This window comes from Lutra lutra, chromosome 4 (assembly GCF_902655055.1).
Source record: "Lutra lutra chromosome 4, mLutLut1.2, whole genome shotgun sequence".
Taxonomy (NCBI): Eukaryota; Metazoa; Chordata; class Mammalia; order Carnivora; family Mustelidae; genus Lutra; species Lutra lutra.
In genome coordinates, this window is record NC_062281.1 from 27,457,982 (window position 1) to 27,481,025 (window position 23,044).

General features: G+C 36.1%; 1 long non-coding RNA gene across 1 annotated transcript in view; it reads right to left on the bottom strand.

Annotated features, from left to right (window-relative positions):
- The window catches only part of LOC125096751 (uncharacterized), a 63,247-nt gene that overhangs the window by 7,895 nt on the left and 32,308 nt on the right, over positions 1-23,044 (bottom strand). Inside the window, exons 2-3 of the long non-coding RNA XR_007126380.1 lie at positions 15,170-15,325; positions 13,126-13,219 (exon numbers count right to left, since the gene is read on the bottom strand). This is a non-coding gene — a long non-coding RNA (uncharacterized LOC125096751). The remainder of the gene's footprint in view (positions 1-13,125; positions 13,220-15,169; positions 15,326-23,044) is intronic.

Here is a 23,044-nt window from a genome sequence, read left to right on the forward strand (position 1 = left end):
CCAATATCCATGAACTTTTTATTTCCTTCAGTAATTTGTTTGACATTTAGTTGATTGTTGTATTTAGTGGAAGATACAGGTCCAGTTTCATTTTTCTGCATGTGGTTAACAAGTTTTCTTAGCACCATTTGTTGAAGAGGTAATCTTTTCTCCATTTGTGTTCTTGGCAAGCTTGTTAATCAGTTGACCAAAGAAGCTCAAATTTTTCTGGGTTCTTCATTCTATTCCACTTGACCATATGACTGTTTTATGAGAGTACTTTACTCTTTTGATTATTATAGCTTTATAATATCTTAAACCAAGGAGTAGGATGCTTCCAGTCCTATTGCTTTGGTTATTTGGAGTATTTTAGGATTCCAAATGAATTTAAGGTGTTTTTACTATTTCTATAAATAATGCATTTGAGATTTTGATATGGCATTAAATCTATGGATCACTTTGGATAGTCAGGACATTTTATTTGTTGTTTTTCTAGTTCCTTAGATCTAAAGTGAGGCTCTTTGATTTCACTCAGATGTGGATTTAAGAAACAAAACAGATGAATAGGAGAAGGGGTGGGGGAAGAGAAAGGGAAGCAAACCATAACAGATTCTTAACTATCAAGAACAAACTGAGGATTAATGGAGGGAAGATTGCTGGTGGATGGAATGGATGAAGGGTGTTAAGGAGGGTTCTTGTCATGAGTATTGTGCATTATATGTAGGTGATGAATCACTAAATTCTCCTAAAACCAATATTATAATATGTTAACTAACTAAAATTTAAATCAAATTTGAAAAAGAAATAAATTTAAGCTGTTTGAGATCTTTATTTCAAATGTAGGTCTGTAACACAATAAACTTCCCCACTAACTTCCTTAGTAATGCTCTTGCTGCATTCCACAAGTTTTGGGAAGTTGCATTTTCACGTTTGTCTTGGGTATTTTAAAATTCTTTATTTCTTCTTTTACCCAGTGATTAAGCATGTGTTGTTAAACTTCTGTATTTTTGTGAATTTGCCTGTTTTCTGTGTTTTTTTTTAAAGATTTTATTTATTTGACAGAGAGAGAGATCACAAGCAGAGAGAGAGAGAGGAGGAAACAGGCTCCCTGCCTAGCAGAGAGCCTGATGTGGGACTCGATCCCAGAACCCTGAAATCAGGACCTGAGCTGAAGGCAGAGGCTTAACCCACTGAGCCACCCAGGCAGCCCCCTGTTTTCTGTTTTTGATTTCTAGTTTCATTCCATTGTGGTCTGATAAGATACTCAGCACTATTTCAATCTTCTTAAATTTGTTAAGACTTATTTTGTGATCTAACATATCATCTCTATCATAAAGCATCCTGTGTGCTTGAGAAGAAAATGTATTCTGCAGATGTTGGGTGAGAAATTCTGTATATGTCTGTTAGGTCTATTTTATTTATAGTGTTGTCTAAGTGAGCTCATTTCTTACTGATTTTCTGCCTGGATGTTCTATCCATAATTTAAAGTACAGTATTGAAGTCTCCTACCATAACTGAATTACTATTAATTTCTCCCTTCAGATCTGTCAACATTTGTTTTAATTTTTTGGGTTCTCTAAAGATGGATATATATATATTTACAATTGTTATATCCTCTTGTTAAATTGAAAATTTACTATTACTTAACAGCCTTCTTTTTTCTCTAGTCACAATTTTTTTTAAGTTTATTTTTTTCTGGGGCATCTGGGTGGCTCAATTGGTTAAGGATCTGCCTTGGGCTCAGGTCATGATCTTAAGGCCCTGTGATCAAGCCCTGTGTTGGGCTCCTTGCTAATCAGGGAGTCTGTTTCTCCCTCTGCCCATTCCCCTGCTCATACTCTCACATTCTCTCTCTCTCTCAAATAAATAAAATCTTTAAAAACTAGTTTATGGGGGCACCTGGGTGGCTCAGTGGGTTAAAGCCTGTGCCTTCGGCTCGGGTCGTGGTCCCAGGTTCCTGGGATCGAGCCCCGCATCCAGTTCTCTGCTCAGCGGGGAGCCTGCTTCTCCCCCACCCCCGCCTGCCTCTCCACCTACTTGTGATCTCTGCCTGTCAAATAAATACATAAAATCTTAAAAAAAACAAATAAAATAAAAACAAGTTTATATTTTCTGATAAAAGTGTAGCCATCTCTGCTCTTTTGATTGCCAATTGCAAAGAATCTATTTTTCTATCCCTTCACTTCTGGCCTATGCATGTCTTTATATCTAAAGTTAATCTCCTATAGACAAGTTAGTCTTAGAACTTTTCTTATCTATGCAATCACTGTCTTTTGGGGGATATAATCAATTTACATTAAGACAGTGATAAGTAAAGTCTTACAATGTCTTCTGTTTTGCATCTCTTTTGTTTCTCTTACATTTTTGCTTTGTTATTTGATGTTTTTTGATTGAGATTTGGTTTCATTTCTTTATCTTTTCTGTATCCATAAGAGGTTTTTTCCTTTGTGGTTAAAATGAGACATGCATCAATTTGTGTTATGACCATCTATTTTAATTTGATAAAAACAAGTTTAATTGCATAGAAAAACTTACACTTTGCCCACTAACTTTATTTTTTTTTTAAGATTTTTTTTTTTTTTTTTTTTTTTTTTATTTGACAGAGAGATCACAAGCAGGCAGAGAGGCAGGCAGAGAAAGAGGAGGAAGCAGGCTCCCCGAGAGAGCAGAGAGCCCGATGCGGGGCTCGATCCCAGGACTCCGAGATCATGACCTGAGCCGAAGGCAGCAGCCTAACCCACTGAGCCACCCAGGCACCCCGCCCACTAACTTTACACATTCACTTTGTTTTCTAAAAGTCAGTGTTTACTTATTTTTGTTCTGTGAATCCATAGCCAAAATTTCATTTATTTATTTGACAGAGATCACAAGTAAGCAGAGAGGCAGGCAGAGAGAGAGGGGGAAGCAGGCTCCCCACTGAGCAGAGAGCCCAATGTGGGGCTCAATCCCAGGACCCTGAGACCATGACCTGAGCAGAAGGCAGAGGCTTAACTCACCTGAGCCACACAGGTGCCCCCGAAATTTTGTTATGTTTTTTTTTTTTTTACCTTTCACTTTTAAGGTTATAGGTAATTCGTGCACCACCATTGCAGTTTTATTATACTCTGTATTTTGCTCTATATTTAATGTTACCATTGAGATTTATACTTCATATACATTTGCATTGCTGTTTAATATAGTTTCAATTCCATTTGAAGAACTCCCTCAAGTAGTTCTTTTAATGCAGATCTAGTAGTAACAAATTTGCTCAGATTTTGTTTGGGAAAAGCATTCATTCATTTCTAGAGACAGTATTGCAGGGTATAGTATTTTTAGTTGGGAGATGTTTCTTTCATTAATTTAAATATATCATTCCTCTCTCTGCTGGTTTGCAAGCTTAGTGTTAATAAATCCATTGATAGGGGTGCCTGGGTGGCTTAGTCGTTAAGTGTCTGCCTTCAGTTCAGGTCATGATCCCATGGTCCTGGGATAGAAACCCACATTGCACTCCCTGCTCAGCAGGAAGCCTGCTTATCCCTCTCTCACCCCTGCCCCCCCACTTTGTTCCTCTCTTGCTATCTCACTGTCAAATAAATAAATAAAATCTTTAAAAAAATATCCATTGGTAATTGTGTGTGTGTGTGTGTGTGTGCGTGCATGATAAGTTGTTTTCCTCCTGCTCCTTTCAACTTTTGATAATTAAAGAAGTTTACACCAAAACAGTTTAGGTTCAACCTTTATAGCAACTTCTATGTCTCTTGAGACTAGTTCTATTTCTCTCCCAAAATTTGGGTAGTTTTAAGTTACTTATTTAAAAAAGCTTTTAGCCCCTTTCTCTCACTTTACCTTCTGGAATGCTCACAATGCATGTATAATTTATTTTAAAGTATTCTATGTATTTCTTAGGTCACCTGAGAAGAAGGACAAAAAATGTAAAAGAGCATTGATTGGTTTTCTGCTTAAGTTTGTTACTTAACCTCTCTACTGCATCATTTAGTTCAGTCATTGTATTGTTCTCTTCCAGAGTTTTTTTTTTTTTAAAGATTTTATTTATTTATTTGTCAGAGAGAGAGAGGGAGAGAGAGCAAGCACAGGCAGACAGAATGGCAGGCAGAGGCAGAGGGAGAAGCAGGCTCCCCGATGAGCAAGGAGCCCAATGTGGGACTCGATCCCAGGACGCTGGGATCATGACCTGAGCCGAAGGCAGCTGCTTAACCAACTGAGCCACCCAGGCGTCCCTGGTTTTTTGTTTATGGTGTTGAAATGTTCATTTTGTTCTTGTATTGACTTCCTTATTTTGATAAATTTATCTGCATTTTCTTGTAGCTTGCTGAGCTTCTTTGTAATTACTTTTGAATTATTTGACAAATTGTAGATTACAATTTAATTGTGGTTGATTATTGAAAAGCTTTTTTTTTTTCCTTTCCTTTTTCTTTACTGGCATAATTGTTCCTGATTTTTGTGTTCTAGCCTTTGATTGGTCTCTATTCTTTTGAAGAAGCAGTCGCCTCTTTCAGACTTTATAGAGTGGTATCAGCAAGGGAAGATCTTAATATGGAGCCACAGTGCTACTGACTAAGGATAAGAACATAAAGGCACACCATAGTACTGTGTCTAATGGTACAAGGTTGTGTGGATGTGTACTGGCTCTAGATCCAGATTTGTGGTGGCACAGTGACTCAGGCAGCTAGGGTCTATAACGCAGACAACTGCATTGTCCTTGGAAGAGAAAGCTGTGAGACTTCAGCAATGGCCACATAGCTGTTATAATCATTATGGTGTCTTTAGAGCCAGTGGTGAGTGTGCTTATGTAGCCGGGATGAGGTCTAGCTGCAGGCACATGTGCAGCATTGGAAACAAGCGGTCTTTTTCTCATAGCCAATGAGACCTGCAGTCACAAGTCCTACAGGATTATAGTAATCAAATATGCAAATCTAAATGGCAGAGGAGCATCCCCCTACAGCCATACATATACCCAGACACACCACAGAGGACACAGAAAAAATACCCATCTCCTAGTTTCTTCCTAGGAGAGGCTAATTATATGTTTTCCCCACTGTTACAGACACTGACACATTTTGACACACCCTGTTTACTACTGAGATTCACTAATAACAGAGGACATTCGAGGCATCCTGGGTAGTCACAAAAGTTTGTAAAAAAAAACTATGAACTCAATCTAGGCTGACTGATGAGATTCATTTTCTACAAGAGACTTCTGTAAAGATTGGAAGAGGCGGCTGATTTTTCTAACACATAAAACAAGGAAAATAAAGACACAATGGAATATGTTTAAAAATACAAGTCTTCAAAAGCAGATCTTAATGTAAGAGATAGTTCAAAATAATGGTCATAAAGATGCTCACTGAGGTAGAAGAGAACATTAAAAAGTGAAAATTAAAAATATATATATATTCAATATATAACAAAGTACCAAACAAGTCACAGAGCTGAAGGACACAATAGAACTGAAAAATTCAACAGTCTAGATCAAGAGGAAAGGATCAACAAACATGAAGTCAGGGCAGTGGAAGTCATCTAATCAGAAGAACAAAAAAAGGTAGGAATGAAAAAGAGTGAAGATAGCTTAGGGACTTACAAATATAAGCATTATAGGAGTTCCAGGAAGGGATGAGAGAGAAAAAATGGACAGAAAACTTATTCAAAGAAATAATGGCTAAAAACATTCCTAATGGAATAAAGAAATCAACATTCAGGCAGCTCAAAACAAATAAGATGAATCCAAAGATACCCTCACTGAAACGACTTATATATAAAAATTTCAAAAGTTACTAAGTCTGAAACTAATAATGCATTATATGTTAATTGAATAAAAACAAACAAATGAAGGAGCATTTCCAGAAAGAAAGAAAGAAAGAAAGAAAGAAAGAAAGAAAGAAAGAAAGGAAGGAAACTCAAAAAATTAAGAGAAGCAAAGCATCTTAACATACCAAGATAAAAGGAACTTGCTATATACAAGGGAACCCCTTGAGCTAATTGGCAGATTTTCCAACAGAAGCTTTGTAGACCAGGATTGGAATGAGTTATTCTACATGTGGAGGGGAAAAAAAAATCCAAACTAAAATACTCTACCTAGCAAGGCTATCCTTCAGAATTAATGGGGAGTTAAAATATTTTCCAGATGAAAGATGTAGGAATTCATTACTACCAGACCATATTGATAAAAAAAAAAAAAATTTAAAGAGAGTTCTTGAACCTAAAGCAAAAGGATGTAATGAGTAACAGGAAAAGATAGGAAATTATAAAATTCACTGGTAAAGCTAAATATATAAATTCAGCATTCTCTAATGTAATTGTGGGGGTAAATAACTCACAACTTTTGTATGAAGAATATTAGATAAAAATAGTAAAAATAACTACAACTATAATTCTTTAATGGAAATACAATGTGAAAAGATTTAAATTATGATATCAAATATATAAAATGTGGAAGGTGGGAGTGGAAAACTAAAGCTTTTATATATATATGAAATTAAGGCAGGTAAAATCAGAGTTGAAAAAACTAAATAGATGCTAAAAAGACAATAGGTAGCATCAGTGAAACTAAAAGCTGATTTTTAAAAAGATAAAACTGATAAGTTGTTAAGGCTCAAATACATAAAGAGACATTATAATGAATATCACAAAAATATAAGGATTATAGGAAACTACTATAAGAAAATGATACACCAACAAATTGGACAACCTGGAAGAAATCAATAAAGTTCTAAATATATTCAATGAACCAAGACTGAATAAAGAATTAGAAAATCTCAATAGATCCATTACTAGTAAGGAGTTTGAATCAATAATCAAAATCCTCCCAAAAAAGAAAAGTCCAGAATTAGACGATTTCAATTATGAATTCTATCACATATTTAAAGAACTAAAACCAATTCTTTTGAAACTCCTCCAAAAAGTAGAAGAATGATCAGTTCCACGGTCACTTCATGAAGCCAGAATTACCTTGATACCAAAGCCAGACAAGGACACTGAAAGAAAAAATATATATATAGGTTAATAAACCTGATGAATGTAAGTTCAAAAATCCTCAAATATTAACAGATTGAGTTGAATACCTTAAAGGATCATTCATCATGATCCAGAGGGATTTATTCCAAGAAGGATGGTTCAGCATATGCAAATCAATTTGATATGCTATTTACAAAATAAAGAATAAAATATATATGACCATCTCAATAGATGCAGAGAAAGAATTTGACAAAATTTAGCAGCATTTCATGATAACATACAACAAACTGGTTATATACCTGAACATAATTAAGGAAATTTATGAGAACCCTACAACTAACATAACACTCAAAGGTGCTACACTAAAATTTTTTCATCTAAAATAAGGAACAGATAAGGATGCCCATTCTCCCTAGTTTTATTCAAAATATTAATGGAAATCCTAGCCAAAGCAATTAAGCAGGAAATACATTGAAATTCAAAAGACAAAGCTCTCTTTGCAAATGACCTATATAAAAAACACCTTAAAGCCGGAATTTATTAGTTCCAATATTTTGTACAAAATCAATGTATAAAAATCACTTGTCTATATACAATTAATTATCAGGAAGAAAAATTAAGGTAACAATGCCATTTAAAATAGCATCAAGGACCACCTAGTGGCACAGTTGGTTAAGCATCTGCCTTCAACCCAGGTCATGAGCTCAGGGTCCTGGGACTGAGTCTGGCATTGGGATCCCTGCCCAATGGGAGGGGCGTCTGCCTCTCCCTCTCACTCTGCCTCACCACCTGCTTCTGTTCTAGCTCTCCCAAATAAATCTTTAAAATAAAATAGCATCAAAACAACGGAACACATAGGAAAAAAACCAAGGAGGTAAAAAAACTGTACACTGAAAATAAGACATAAATAGAGAGATATCCTATGTTTATAGATTGGAAGACTATTGTTAAAATGTCCATCATATCCACAGTAACATATACATCCATGCAATCCCTAACTGAAATTACAATGGCATTTTTCACAGAAAATAGAACAATCCTGAAATTTATATGAAACTAAAAAAAAAAAAAATCTGAATATTCAAAATAATTTTGAGAAAAAAAAGCTAGAGACCTTACATGTCCTTATTTCAAACTGTATTACAAAGCTATAGTAATAAAAATATGATGTTGGGTAAAAACAGACACATAGATCAATAGAACAGAGCTCAGAAGTAAAACCACACCTATGGCCAATCAATTTACAGTAAAGAAGCCAAGGATATACAACAGGAAAAAGACAGTCTCTTCAATAAATGGTGCTGGGAAGACTAGATAGCCATGTGCACAATAATAAAACTGTACTCCCAGCTAACCCTATATTGAAAAATCAACTCAAAATGGATTGAAGACTTTAACGTAAACCCTGAAACTGTAAAACATCTAGAAAAAAAACATACCAGGTAAGCTCCTTGATTTTGGTCTTGGAAATAATTGTTTTAGATTTAACACTAGAAGATAATAAAGAACAAAATGGACATATTAGAAATGAAAAATATAGCACCTGAATAAAAACTTGAATGAATGGACTCCACAGCAGCATATGAAGGGGACTGAGGAAAGAATTTGGGTACTGTAAAACTGAACAATAGAAATGAACTAAACAACCGCAAGAAAATCCTTGAAAAAAATGAAAGCTTCAGGGATCTGAAAAATTATTTTAAAAATTCTAACATTTATGTCATTAGCACCCCAGGAGAGAATACAGATGAAAGCTTTTAAAGCTTTAAAAAAAAAAAAAAAAAAGGTATTCTGATACATAATAGCTGGAAATTTTTGTATTTGTCAAACTATAGAAATCTAGAGATTCAAATATTAGAGCAAACTAAAAACAAAATGAACCCCCCAAATCCCACTAAGACACGATAAACTTCTAAAAATGAAAGTAAAAGGAAAAAAAAAATCTTGAAAGCAGTGAGAGAGAAATTTCACCTATGAGGAAAAACAATTTTAATGACATCAGATTCCTCATCAGAAACCATAGAGGCCAGAAAATGGTGACAGAATATTTTTTAAGCCCTAAAAGAAAAAAGATCTGTCATGTCATATCTTTAAGAAATGAAGGTGAAGGGGCGCCTGGGTGGCTCAGTGGGTTAAAGCCTCTGCCTTCCACTCAGCTCATGATCCCAGGGTCCTGAAATCGAGCCCCGCATCGGGCTCTCTACTTGGCAGGGATCCTGCTTCCCTTCCTTTCTCTCTGCCTGCCTCTCTGCCTACTTGTGATCTCTGTCAAATGAATAAATAAAATCTTTAAAAAAAAAAAAAAGAAAGAAAGAAAGAAAGAAAGAAAGAAAGAAAGGAAGAAAGAAAGAAAGAAAGAAATGAAGGTGAAAAAAGACATTTTCAGATGAAGGAAAACTAAGAGAATTGGTCTTCACCTAACTTACCCTAAAAGAATAGCTAAAGGAATATCTGTAAGGAGAAAGGAAACCCTAAAAAAAAAAAAAAAAATGAATTTCAGACACCAAGAAGTACAAAAGTGGAAAGGTTGAAAGTTAGTTTTCTTTCTTTCACTGAAATAAACATGTCAGAGTAAAAGGGAAATATAGCTATCCTAAAGGTTATCTTTCAAAATTCTAAGTTTTTCTCTACATATTATATTTGCATGGTTCTATTGTTGGTTTTTGTTTTGAATCTTATTTTCAATTTTCTTGTAGATTCTTTTAAGGAATATAATTTGTTTTTAAAATCAGGCAAGGAGTAAAACTCTTTTCATTTTGAAAAACAAAAGAAAAATCCTATATAATAGTGAAAAGCATTATTTCATCTGATTCAAATTCTGACACCTTTGTGAATATTTTATACCTTTCCATCATAGTATTGATTTCTGAGAAGGAGTCAGAGAGCAAATAAAAAAGGAAAATTAAGACATGATTACACTGAAAACAACATATATTGGATCCTTGTGCTATAAAACAATCTGTGTACACAATGTCCTAAACGGGGCACACATATTTGTTATAGAAATAATTTTGCCTTTAGCGACAAGTACATATAGACACAAAATTGTTTGGGGATTTAGGTGCAAAAATCTAAACACTTTTTTTAATATAATGACACTGTAACAGGGCAGAATCAATGAAATAAAACGTAATATAAAAATAGTTGGATTTAGGGGCACCTGGGTGGTTCAGTGGGTTAAAGCCTCTGCTTTCAGCTCAGGTCATGATCTCAGGGTCCTGGGATCGAGCCCCGCATCTGGCTCTCTGCTCAGCGGGGAGCCTGCCTTCCCCCTCTCTCTCTGCCTACTCCCTGCCTACTTGTGATTTCTGTCAAATAAATTAAAAAAAAAATAAAAAAAAATAGTTGGATTTATAGAACAAGAGATTTATATTTTGTCTACCTATAAATATCTATGCTGATTTGCCCAACTGATTTGCAGATTTGGGAGTATATATTTTTGTTGTTGTTATGCTATGTTTCATAGTAGAAAATCTAACCTTTTCAATAAAAAAGTCGTCAATTTAAAACAAAATTTTGCTATTATACCATCTATATGCTTTTGGAAAATACATTATGTCTTAACCTTTAAGTTTCTCTAACTCAGTATCATGATCACAAGACATTATTTTCAGGATTAAGGTGGACATCAGAATATATGTACTAAAATGCTCAGCTTTTTAAAAATATTAAGTTCTAATATTGACTTTTTAGTTATTCTCACGTTCATGCCATGAAAAATTATAAATTCCAAAAATGTAATTCTGGTGAACGTGGAATGACCTTTTTTAGAAACCACAATAATAGACCCATTAAATGAATAGAGCCACTCAAACTTCAAAGTACCTATTGACAAGAATCTAGTGACAGAGAAAGTTTGTCTGAAAGGACATGAAAATATAAGACTATATATTGCATAATAAGTAAGAAGAAATGTATTTGAAATGGGAAGAAAAATGAAAAAAAAATAAATACTAAAGTTAAACTAGAAGAATGTACTGAGGAAATAATTAAAGGCAGATACCTCAGGGCAAAGAGGTCTGATGTTGTATTTCTTTCAGCAGAAGCTATTTTTGATTTTTTCTTTCTAATGAGTATTTCTAGAACAGATTCAGTAGAGTACTTTTGCTGATATTCTAATTGTATGTTGAATTGGATTGATTTCTCTATATTCACATTAATATGCATACCTCTGATTTCTACTTTTCTTAGTCAGAATATTTGATTTTTTTTCAACTTATTTTCTCCTCTTTCCATAGTTATGGTATTGTCCTCCAAAACCCTCAGTCCATATATGTTTGTGGGCAAAACAGTGTTATTACAGTAGTTAATTCAATCCTATTATTTAAGAAGCAGTTTATACTGCTTAGTGCCTACATTGCATTCAAGTAGAGGTAATCTTTTCCTTAAACCTACAGTGTATTTTAAACACACATTGTATTCCGATTTCTACAATAAATTCTGACAAAGATTCAATATTTTATTTTAGGAAACTCATATGTAAGTAGGTATTTTAACCATTTCTTTAACAGTAACTTTTTTAACCTATACATTCAAATTTGTTCATATGAGCTTTCATCACTCTATTGCATTTAACAACCTACAGCATCTTTTCCCTCAGTAGCCAATTTCTACTCTGCCAATTTTTTTTTAATTTATCTTAAAGGAGGAGTATATTTTATAATTTTTAAAGATTTTATTTATTTATTTGACAGAGAGAAATCACAAGTAGGCAGAGAGGCAGGCAGAGAGAGAGGAGGAAGCAGGCTCCCTGCTGAGCAGAAAGCCCGATGCGGGGCCTGAACCCAGGACCTGGGATCATGACCTGAGCCGAAGGCAGCGGCTTAACCCACTGAGCCACCCAGGCGCCCTGAGTATATTTTATAATTTTAAGGATGCATGTGTGTATGTATATAATGGCTAACTATAACTCTTAGGATCACATATTAGCCGACCTCAAAGGAGTCCAAGAACTGTGTTTTGTTTTGTTTTTTTTTGGAGGGAAGGGGGTTCACGAGGTTTATTTTTTTTCCTTGGTTCAACAAAAATAATGAGTCTTTTCTGAATTAACAAAATGAAGTAATACAAAAGAAGGATTAGAAAGAAAAATCACCCACTTTAATTACCCAGAATAAGAAATTGTATTCAGCCAGTTTTTAAAGCACTTTTTATATAAATCATATTCACGTATCCTTGAAACGCCTACTCCTGCTTTTCACTAACACTGTTCTGTAGTTATTAATACTAGTTATGAATGGTGGTGAAGAATTACATTTCATAGTCTTACTGAATAATACGTTGGAATAAATTGTGTGTTCTGTGAAGCATAAAAGCTACTTGTTTTTGTAGCACACTGACTAAAAAAGAGAATTTTAGTCTTATAAGTTCAAGACCACAGAGATGTAAGGTTTATCAAAATTAGGTATCTATTAAATCTCCTTCCTGACAAGATGCAGTGGAGGTGGATAAAGTAATTATATCTATATTAGCTCTAGATACTAAGTGAGGACTGTGCGTGAGACAAGTTTATGAAAGGTCCTGGGAATTTATAAAATTAAAATCTATTGAGACTATCATTAACACAGCAATTGCATTCACTGGGTCCTCTGGGAAACAGACACTGAGATGGAGTTAGAAGTGTAAAATTATTGAGGCAAAGATCATGATGCAGACATGACAAATTCTCAGCGACTTAATGGGAGTTTCAGAGTAAAGACTGCCCAGTAGAGGAGTTCTGCATTAGGCAAAGTGTCCAGACTCCAGTATATCTAACAGGCTAAGTAATTGGCTGATCTGTCCAGCAATTGGTGATATCTGCACCAGCATACCCCATGTTTAGCAAAACCCTTCCCCTGTAACCTGTTTTGACAGCAACTACTTCAAATTCCTGAGGGGGAATTTATGAAGGTAGGTAGTGGGATAAGTTCTAACACCACTGCAGGGAAGCCTGGGCTGTCACGAGTACTTCTAACCATACCCGCCCCTTCACTAACCATTCTAAATTTCCTTTTCCCTTAGGTGGTCATTCATACTCTTTCAGGGGCTTCCCTGGTGAAGTAATTCAAATCCCCATTCCTAAGGGGATGTGGGCACCTAGAAATTATTCTCTTGTCACACTGGAGTTTCTGCACTTACACTTGGTATACACAGGTGGGAAAGAAAAATAACAATAGGTTCCCAGGGGGCTGCTTGAGTTCCACACATAATCCTTCTTACCTCCATTGTTTAACAGCAAGTAAACAATGGCTCCTTCTGCAGATCAGGGTGAATTGTTCCTACTTACATGGTGACTCCTCATGTCTCTAGATACCTAGAAAGAAAAAGATGCCCAGGTAACACCTGTATCTTATAACTCAATGAATCTCTGTACATTGCTTGGCTAGAGAAGGTTCATTCCATTTTGGAAGTAGGACCACTACCCTTGTAATCTCAGAGGCATGAGGATGGGAAGCCTAAACCTTCCAGTGGGTCACAGAAAGTAACCGGGACACTCATTATTCCACATCTTGGTCTCAGACACATGCATCTTCCTACTAAGGACACAAGGCCTTATTGAGTTCTGTATTCAGTGTGGACACCTCATCTCGTAAGATACTGTCCCTAATAAGGTACTGCAGCAGCTGCACATGCACTAAGCCATCCACAGCTTTCTCAGGTCAGTTGCTTCTGGATAGTATGATATGTAGTAACACCAGTGGATTCCACGGTCATGGGACTACTCCTATGGTTTCTTTGTTATAAAGTGGGCTCCCTGACCAGATCCTATGGTTTATGTAAGTTCCTGGATAGGCCTACTAGGTAGGATCTGTAAGTCAAGCCCTTTTTGCTGCCATTTTGACATGAAGAGCTCTTGGCTTCTGGCGTTTGTTTCCACCTACCAAACAAACATTGCTTTGGGGCCCCATCATCCCCATTGATATCAATGAGCCAAACTCATTAACAGTCTTTCCTATCATGAGCCCGGCCTGCAGAGGAAAGCCACCATGGAACTTCTCGGTGTCCCTCTCATCAGTATCCACCTGGTAGCCTCTGTAAAGAGTAGGTTATCTCTATCTTAGGTAACATGATCCTCTGGTGATACCTCTGGCCTTATAAAATACATCCATCCCAGCATGTCCAATTCTCTGAGCGTTCTAATCTCTTTCTCTACCATTTGTGTTGGCAAATCTGACCTTTCAGCTCCACTCAAAATAAGCCACACTTTCTCCAGGTTTCTAGAAGCCACTCTATTAGAGAGTCTGAGTCATGCCCTAAGATACTTGTCGGGATGTTGAGCTTTGTCTTAGGTATGTGAGCTCATGTGAATAATCTCTTCCTTATCTGGTCCTATGTTCCAGCTCTCCTGGTTAAGCACCCTCAAAAACTAGTCTCAATTTCTGAGGTACACAGCTACCTTCTTAATCAGATCCAGGTGTTGCTGCTTGAATTATACTGGCACTTTACTTTGTTATCTGGCAGCCAGAGAGGTGGTAAGGCAAGTCCTGATGGGTCTCCTACTGACTTTCGGGGGAGAGGTTTCTGGAGTGTCCCCTGAGTTGTGATGTTTTCTTAGGCTCAGGAGAATGCTATCTTTTAAAAGGGAGGTCAGCTCTTCAGACTCTGAAGTTTCAGAAGAGTCTGGGGAGCCCAAATCCTAAGGGACATGCACTAGATTCCCTGCCCCATGCTTTAGAGTCAGTTTTTCTAAAAAAATACTGATAGAGCAGATTTGCCTCAGTTGAGCATTTAATTGTCTTTGGTTTGTCCACTCTTCTATGGGAATTAATAATGGCTACTTTGTAAGCTGCTAGGGAGTCTTTACTCTTAGTTTTCCATTCTTTAAATATTTCCCTCTGGGGCACCTGGTGGCTCAATGGGTTAAAGCCTCTGCCTTCAGCTCAGGTCATGATCCCAGGGTTCTGGGATTGAGCCCCGCATCTGGCTCTCTGCTCAGCGGGGAGACTGCTTCCTCCAATCTCTCTCTCTCTCTGCCTGCCTCTCTGCCTATTTGTGATCTCTGTCTGTCAAATAAATAAATAAAAATCTTTAAAAAAATAAATATTTCCCTCTGCTTTTCATTACCACTTCATCAGGCATCCACACTATTAATAACTAGTCAATTTCATTGTCTTAGCGTGCATGATTTCCCTTAAATTTCTCAAATTCCTAAAACGCTGCAATGACCAGGGTACTACCCTTTACCAAAACATTCTCTCAAGTTGCTAAGTCACCATCAGTGAGAATTAAAGCAACTGAGGCACTACTTTTTGCTAAGGATTACCCGTGTCTCACAAACTCCCTGTAATGAGGGTTTTGTCGGCAAAGTGATAAGTGATGCGGTCCTCAAATCCCACTTCTGAGACTGTTGTGTTATATCGTCCACAACAGTAAATGCTGACACAATTATGAATGGAAGAGGTCTACTGCAGGATTATGCCTGTGAAACACAAAGGGAGGATAAAATGGAATTGGTTAGGGAGAACCTAAGATAACAAAACAAATAAGTCCTGGGCAACCCTATTGGAGAGCTTTAGATTGAAGATTAACTGGTAAAGAAGCTGCATGGTAGACAGAGAGTTCTAGTATTCCTGATCTGCTTAATCTTTGGCTGGGATTGCCAGGGAAGAGCATCATTTCAGATAGAAAACCGTGAAGAAAGTGAGTATATATTATGCCTTTTGAGAAGTTGGAAATATTTTCTTGGTTTTGTTGTTGAAAACAATCAGGCATAAAGCTAACAGGGACATTAGGGGTGGTCCTTGAAATCATTAATATTTGGAGGCTGTCAGGAAAAGTGTAGTTCTTTAAGCTAACTCGCCAGTATCTCCTTGATAAGATGTTTGAGATGAGCTCACCTCCTCAGCTGACACATCAAGGTCATGAAAAAATGGATTGAAACTAGTTAATGGCATTGCACATATCAAACAACTAAGTTTTGTGGTATATACATTACATTTTTGTTGAATGCTATGACATTTGCAATCCAGGCTAACAAAATCCATTAGAAAGTATAATTTTAATATTATGACTGTACTTTATACCTTTTAATAAATAAATCACAAAGCACAAGAATAATTGCCATTGTTATGTGTTAACTTAAGCAATTCAGACAGCACAAGGAAACACCTGTGGTAGTTGATTACATAAGGCAAAAGCAGCAAAACTGGTCATGTATATTTCAACATGCTTTTTCTAGTATCCTGGAAGCACTTCTGTATGTTTAGAGCAAGGATTCTATTTAAAATTTTTTCCCAGATCTTCTATCAGCTTGAGACTGATTATAAACTTAGAATAACTCATATGTTAATTTTAGTATCATTTGCAAGCTATTACTGGAAGCAAGCATTGACTTTAATAATTTTAATTCATTTTAGCAAGCAATTTTCCAGTTTTTTTAGCAATAGATTCTTAGGCTTGAATAGTTAAATGAAATTACTCTCTTCAATGAGAGTTAATTCTAAGTCCTATAAGAAAGGTATTGATGGCTATGAAGTTTCATCCAGAGACCTCAGGTGTCTGGGGAGGTAAGAAAAGTTTGACAGAAGAGGTGATATTTAGGAAAAGATAGAATATATTGGATTTCAACAGAAATACAGACATATCTCACTTCATTGAGCTTTGTAGATATTGCATTTGTTTTTATACAAATCAGAAATTTGTGGCAACCCTATATCAAGCAAGTCTATTGATACCATTTTCTTCACTTTGTCACATTTTGGTAATTCTTGGAATATTTCACACTTTTTCATCATTCTATTTGTTGTGATGAACTGGGGCCAGTGATGTTACTGTTGTGATTATTTTAGGGTACCACCAAGCATGCCCATGTAAGATGGTGAGCTAAAAAAATGTGTGTGTTCTGATTCCTCCACTGACCTGCCATTTTCTTGCCTCTCTCTCTCACCCCTCAGGCCTCCCTATTCTCTGAGACACAATAATATTAATTAATAACCCTATAATGGGCTCTCAGTGTTCAAGTAAACAAAAGTTACACATCTCTCGCTTTATCTTTTTTAAGATTTTATCTTAAATAATAAGCAGGGGCTCCCCACTGAGCAGGAGCCCTATCTCAGGGCTCTATCCCATGACCTTGGGATCATGACCTGAGCCAAAGACACTGACTGAGCCACCAAGGCACCCCTCTCTCATTTAAAACAAAAGCTAAAATGAGGGGCGCCTGGGTGGCTCAGTGGGTTGAGCCGCTGCCTTCGGCTCAGGTCATGATCCCAGGTCCTGGGTTCAGGCCCCGCATCGGGCTTTCTGCTCAGCAGGGAGCCTGCTTCCTCCTCTCTCTCTGCCTGCCTCTCTGCCTACTTGTGATTTCTCTCTGTCAAATAAATAAATAAAATCTTAAAAAAGCTAAAATGATTAAATTTAGTGAAGAAGGCATGTCAAAAGTTGAGATAGGCTGAAAGGTAGGCCTCTTGCCCCAGTTTGCCAAGTTGCAAAGGAAAAGTTCTTGAAGGGAATTAAAAGTGCTACTCCAGTGAACAAACAAATGATGAGAAAATAATACAACCTTATGGCTAGTATAGAAAAAGTTGAAGTGGTCTGAATAGATCAAACTAGGCACAACACTCCCTTAAGCCAAATTCATCCTTAGCAAGGCCCTAACTCTCTTCAGTTCTATGAAGGTTGAGAAAGGTGAGAAAACTGCAGAAGTAAACTTTAGTTCATGAGGGTTAAGGAGAGAAGGGTGCCTGGGTGGCTCAGTCAGTTAAGCATCGGCCTTCAGCTCAGGTCATGATTCCAGAGTCCTTGGATCGAGTTCTGCATTGGGCTCCCTGTTTGAGGGGATCCAGCTTCTCCCTCTGCCTGCTGTTGTCCCTGCTTATGCTCTGTCAAAAAAATAAATAAAATAATAAAAAATAAAAAAACCTGTCTCCATAACATAATAGTTCAAGGTGCTGTAGCAAGTTGTTGAGAAGATCATCTAGCTAAGATAATTAATGAAGGTGGCGAGGCTAGACAAACTTTCAATGTATATGAAACCACCATATATTGAAAAATGATGTCATCTAGGACCTTAGCTAGAGAGAAGTGAATGCCTGGCTTCAAAGGACAGGCTGACTCTCTTGTTAGGGTCTAAATAGCTAGTGACTCTAAGTTGAAGCTAATGCTCATGTACCACCTTGAAAATCCCAGAGCCCTTAAGAATTGTGTTAAATCTACTCTGTGTTCTACAAGTGGAAAAACAAAACCTGGATGGCAATACATATGTTTACAACATGGCTGACTATTTTAAGCCCAATGTTGAGTCCTATTGCTCAGGAAAATAAGATTCCTTTCAAAATACTTGTGCTCATTGACAATGCACCTGGTCGCCAAGAGCTCTGATTGAGATGACCAATGAGATTAATGTTTTCATGTCTGCTAAAAGAGCATCTGGCCGCAGCTCATGGATCAAAGAGTAATTTGGACTTTCAAGTCTGTTTAAGGAGTACATTTCATAAGGCTATAGCTGCCATAGAGAGTGATTCCTCTGATGGATCTGGGAAAAATAAATTGAAAGTCTTTTGGAAAGGATTCACTATTCTGGATGCCATTAAGAGCATTCATGATTCATGGAAAGTAGTCAAAATATGAATATAAACAGGAACTAGGAGAAAGTTAATTTTAACCCTCATGGATGATATTGAGGGGTTCAAGACTCCAGTGGGGGAAGTAACTATAGATGTGAAAATAACAAGAGAAGTAGAATTAGAAGTGGATCCTAAAGATGTGACTGAGTTCCTACAATCTCAGGATAAAACTTTAACAAATGAGGAGTTGCTTCTTCCAGATGAGCAAAGTGGGTTTTTTTGAGAGGAAATCTATTCATGGTGAAGATGCTGTGAAGATTGTTGAATATTACATAAACTTAGTTGACAAAGCAGCAGCAGGGTTTAAGAGGATGGACTCCAATTTTGGAAGAAGTTCTAAGGTGGCTAAAATGCTATCAAATAACATCACACACTACAGAGAAAACATTCATGAAAGAATCAATTGATGTGGCTAACTTCATTGCTGTCTTGTTTTAAAAAATTGAACAGCCACCCCAGCACCTTCAGCAACTAACACCCTGATCAGTCAGCAGCCACCCACATGGAGACAGTGCCCTTCACTAGCAAAACAAAACAAAACAAACAAACAAAAAAACTTACTGAAAGCTTGATGATTAAACAGTTTTGAGCTAAGCATCTTTCCACAGGGTGCATTTGAAATCATGCCTCTTTGTTACAAGCACATAATCCAAGGCAGAATTTCTTTAAAAATGTTTGAAAGGGACCAGATTTAAGTGCTTTTAAACCCAAGTTGTAACACTAACTGGGTAAAGGGTTTAGCCCTATTTTAGCATAAAAGATGTGTTATGGACACAAAGAACTACTGTTCTTTGTTCTTGTGTTTACCCTCACTTAGGTAGTTTAGAGTCATTTAACAGAATAAATGTTAGATATTGGAGCTAAATCAGAGGAGAGATCTAGGAGTAGATAATAAAGCTAAGAGAATATTATTCACTGAAAGTTGGAGTGCAATATAAAAAGAGGGAAACAAGTTTTTTATGCCAAAGTAAAAAAAAAAAATCACACATACAACTAAGAACCAGCAGGAAGAAGTAAATTATGAGAGTTCAAAAGATTTACTAATAAAAAATTTACTACTTTTCTTATGTATGATTAAAGTCTATTATTACTTATTGGTTTTAAAATATGGTTTCCACAGAAACTGTTACAATTTCTACTGTATTGGAATCACAAGTAATGAAAGAGTTTGGATAGTCTAAAGGTGCAAAAAAGATAGCACAAAAGCTAGAGAAGGAAGTGTTTATAAGATCTTAAGTCTGTTAGTGATAAGGTAAAACTTGATTTTAGAATTTTGAAGTACTTTACCACTTCTCCAAAGAAAATATTTCTTTAGATTGTTATTACTTTGTTCCTTTATTCATGATTGAAATAAGATTCATCAATTTGCCTCTGCCACTCAAGGCACCCCTGATCACACCCTTACATTTCCCAGAAATAAAGAGACTATCTTAAAGGAATTTTTAAAAAATCTTCACTATAATTGCCCTGAAATTTCAACTATTTTAGGATAAATAGTTTAGGTTAAAACAAAAACAATGGTGCTATGACAGTAATGTTTTACTGAAGATAGTTTTAATTTCCACTATTTAATGTTTAATGTGGTGTGTCATTGTAGGCATCTTAAAATTATAGCATTCTTTGTTCTTCAAATAAAGAAGTCCTGTATATTAAAACTTAACTTGGGCCACAACAATCATACAATTAGAAAATATGAGAACAGGACTTTGCTACACCCTGTTATTCTGGACTCATTCTACTGTATCATTTTTGCTGCCTCTACACTATCTGGGCCCAAGTCACAGCAGGGGACCTGAAAGACATAGACTTTGTTTCCATGGGCTATCTTCTCATGCCTACTCCTCAGACACTTGCACAACTGACTCAGCAACTGTGCCTGTGCCCCTGGTGCCTTAGAAGTTCTGCATAGTCCTGATCCCAGGATCTTGGCTCTGCCATTGCTGAGTACTAGTGCACCAAACCAGACATCTAGAGGAATCCTCTGAACAAGAAAACCCCTCCCCAGGCAAAATAGAAAATAGGGGGACCCAAGCAGCCTTTACCAACAACGGGCCATCATACTACTGCAGACACCTGCATCCTTGGTCACCAAGAACACCAGTAGTAACCACAAATGAAGGAACTGAGTGACTACACCACTTACCTTCCCCAGAATGTACATCCCATCCAGGCAATGCCTCTGTAGGTGAAAATCAATCTACAAGTTCAAAAAGGGTAGAAGATGAGACTACTTCCTCAGTACAGCCATATCAACTCAAAACCAATGGGAACATGAGAAAATATGATACCACCAAAGAAATAAAATAATTTTTAGTAAACTGACCTCAAAGAATAGAAAAGATACAAGTTTACATGAAAAAGAATTCAAAACAATTTTATGGAAGCTCTGAGAGATTCAAGAGAACAGAGACAACTCAATGAACTCAGTAAAACAATACATGAACAAAATGAGAAGTCCAACAAAGAGTTGGGAATCATAAAATAGAACCAAAAGGAAACTTCAGAGAAGAATACTACATCTTTTCATTTCATTTGTTGTGTTAAAGAGCTTCAACAACCTATTTCATGAAGCAGAAACAAGAATCTGCAAACTTGAAAACAATCTCCTGAAATTTACCAGGAGATTAAAATGAAATAATGAAAAAAAAAATGAACACTTAAGGGATCTGTGGAACACTATCAGAAGTGCATATACACACATTATGGGAGTCTAAAGAAAGAGGAGAAAAAACAAAGGGTAGAAATCTAGTTCAAAAAAATAATGGCTAAAAACTTGTTATGTCTGATGAGAATTATGGACATCCAAGTCCATGAAACTCAAAAATCCCCAGACTGAACCAGAGATTTTCACCAAGATACCTTACAATCAAACCTTTTAATATAAAAACTCAAGAAAGGATTTTGAAAGCAGGAAGGGCAAAAATAAATCACATACAAGGAAATACCACAAGGCTACCAGCGGATTTCTCAGCAGAAACCTTGCAAGTACAGGGGAGAATAGGATAATGTATTCAGAGTGATGAAAGAAAAATAAACTGCCAACTAAGAATAGTTTATACAGCAAAGTTGTCTTTACTACTGGGTATTTACACAAAGAAAACAAAAATACTAATTCAAAAGGATATATGTACCCTTATGTTTATTGCAGAATTATCTACAATAGCCAAGATATGGAAGAAATCAAGTGTCCATTGATAGGCATACACACACACAAATGGAATATTACTCAGTTGTTTAAAAAAAAATGAGATCTTGTCATTTGCAACAAAGTGGATGGACCTACAGGGTATCATGCTAAATAAAATAAGACAAAAAAAGACAAAGACCATATGATTTCATTTATATGTGGAATTTAACAAATAAAAAAAAGGCAGAGACAGACCCACAAATACAGAAAAACTGTTCATTGCCAGATGGGAGGGAAGTTGGGGGATATGCAAAAAATGGTGAATAGGAGTGGAAGGTACAGGCTTTTAGTTACGAAAATAATAAGTCATGAGGATGAAAGGGACAGAATAGAGAATACAGTCAATCATAATAATTTTGTATGGTGATATACAGTAGCTACACTTGTGTTAAATACAGCATAATATATAGAGTTTTTTAATTATAATGTTGTATACCTGAACCTAATGTGGTGCTGTAAATCAATATATTTCAATATTTAAAAAAGATGTAAGTTATGACATGGAAAATGAAATAGGATGGGGTGCCTGGGTGGCTCAGTTGGTTAAGCATCTGACTCTTGGTTTCGGTTCAGGTCATGATCTCAGGGTTGTGAGATGGAGCCTTGCAACAGGCTCCGTGCTCAGCAGGGAATCTGCTGGAAATTTTCTCTCCCTGTCCCCTTCAAAATAAATAAATAAATCTTAAACAAAACAAAACAAAATGGAGGCAAATAGATGTGTAGAGCTTTTATATATGATTTTCAGCTTAAAATGAACTGTTATGTCTTATTTAAGTCTTATGAAAATTACAGAGCAAAACCTATAGTAGTTACACAAAAGATTTTTAAAAAGCATACCACTATAAAAAAAAAAAAATCACTTCACATTGACAGAAAAAGATACAAAGGAACTACAGGACAATCTGAAAACAATTAAATTGGTGTAAGTCTTTATCCATCAAAAATTACTCCAAATGTAAATGGATAAAATTTATACAGTGAAAAGACACACAATGGCTGAATAAATTTAAAAAAAAAAAAAGATCCAATGGTATGCTGCCTATAAGGAACTTATATCAAGGACACGCAGTGAAAATGAAAGAATAATGAAAGATATTCCCTTCAAATAACAATAAAAGAGCAAGAGTGGTTATATTTAAATCAGAGAATATAGACTGAATCAAAACCTGTAACAAGAAATAAAGGAGGCCATTATATGAGGACAATGGGGTCGATTCATTAAGAGAATATAACCATTATAAATATGTATATATGCCCAACATTGGAACATCTAAATATAGTAAGCAATTAACGGATCCAAAGACAGAAATAGATAGCAACATTGCAGAGATGATGTAGAGATGAAATCAGTAAAGAAATAATGGAATTAAACTATGTATTACACCAA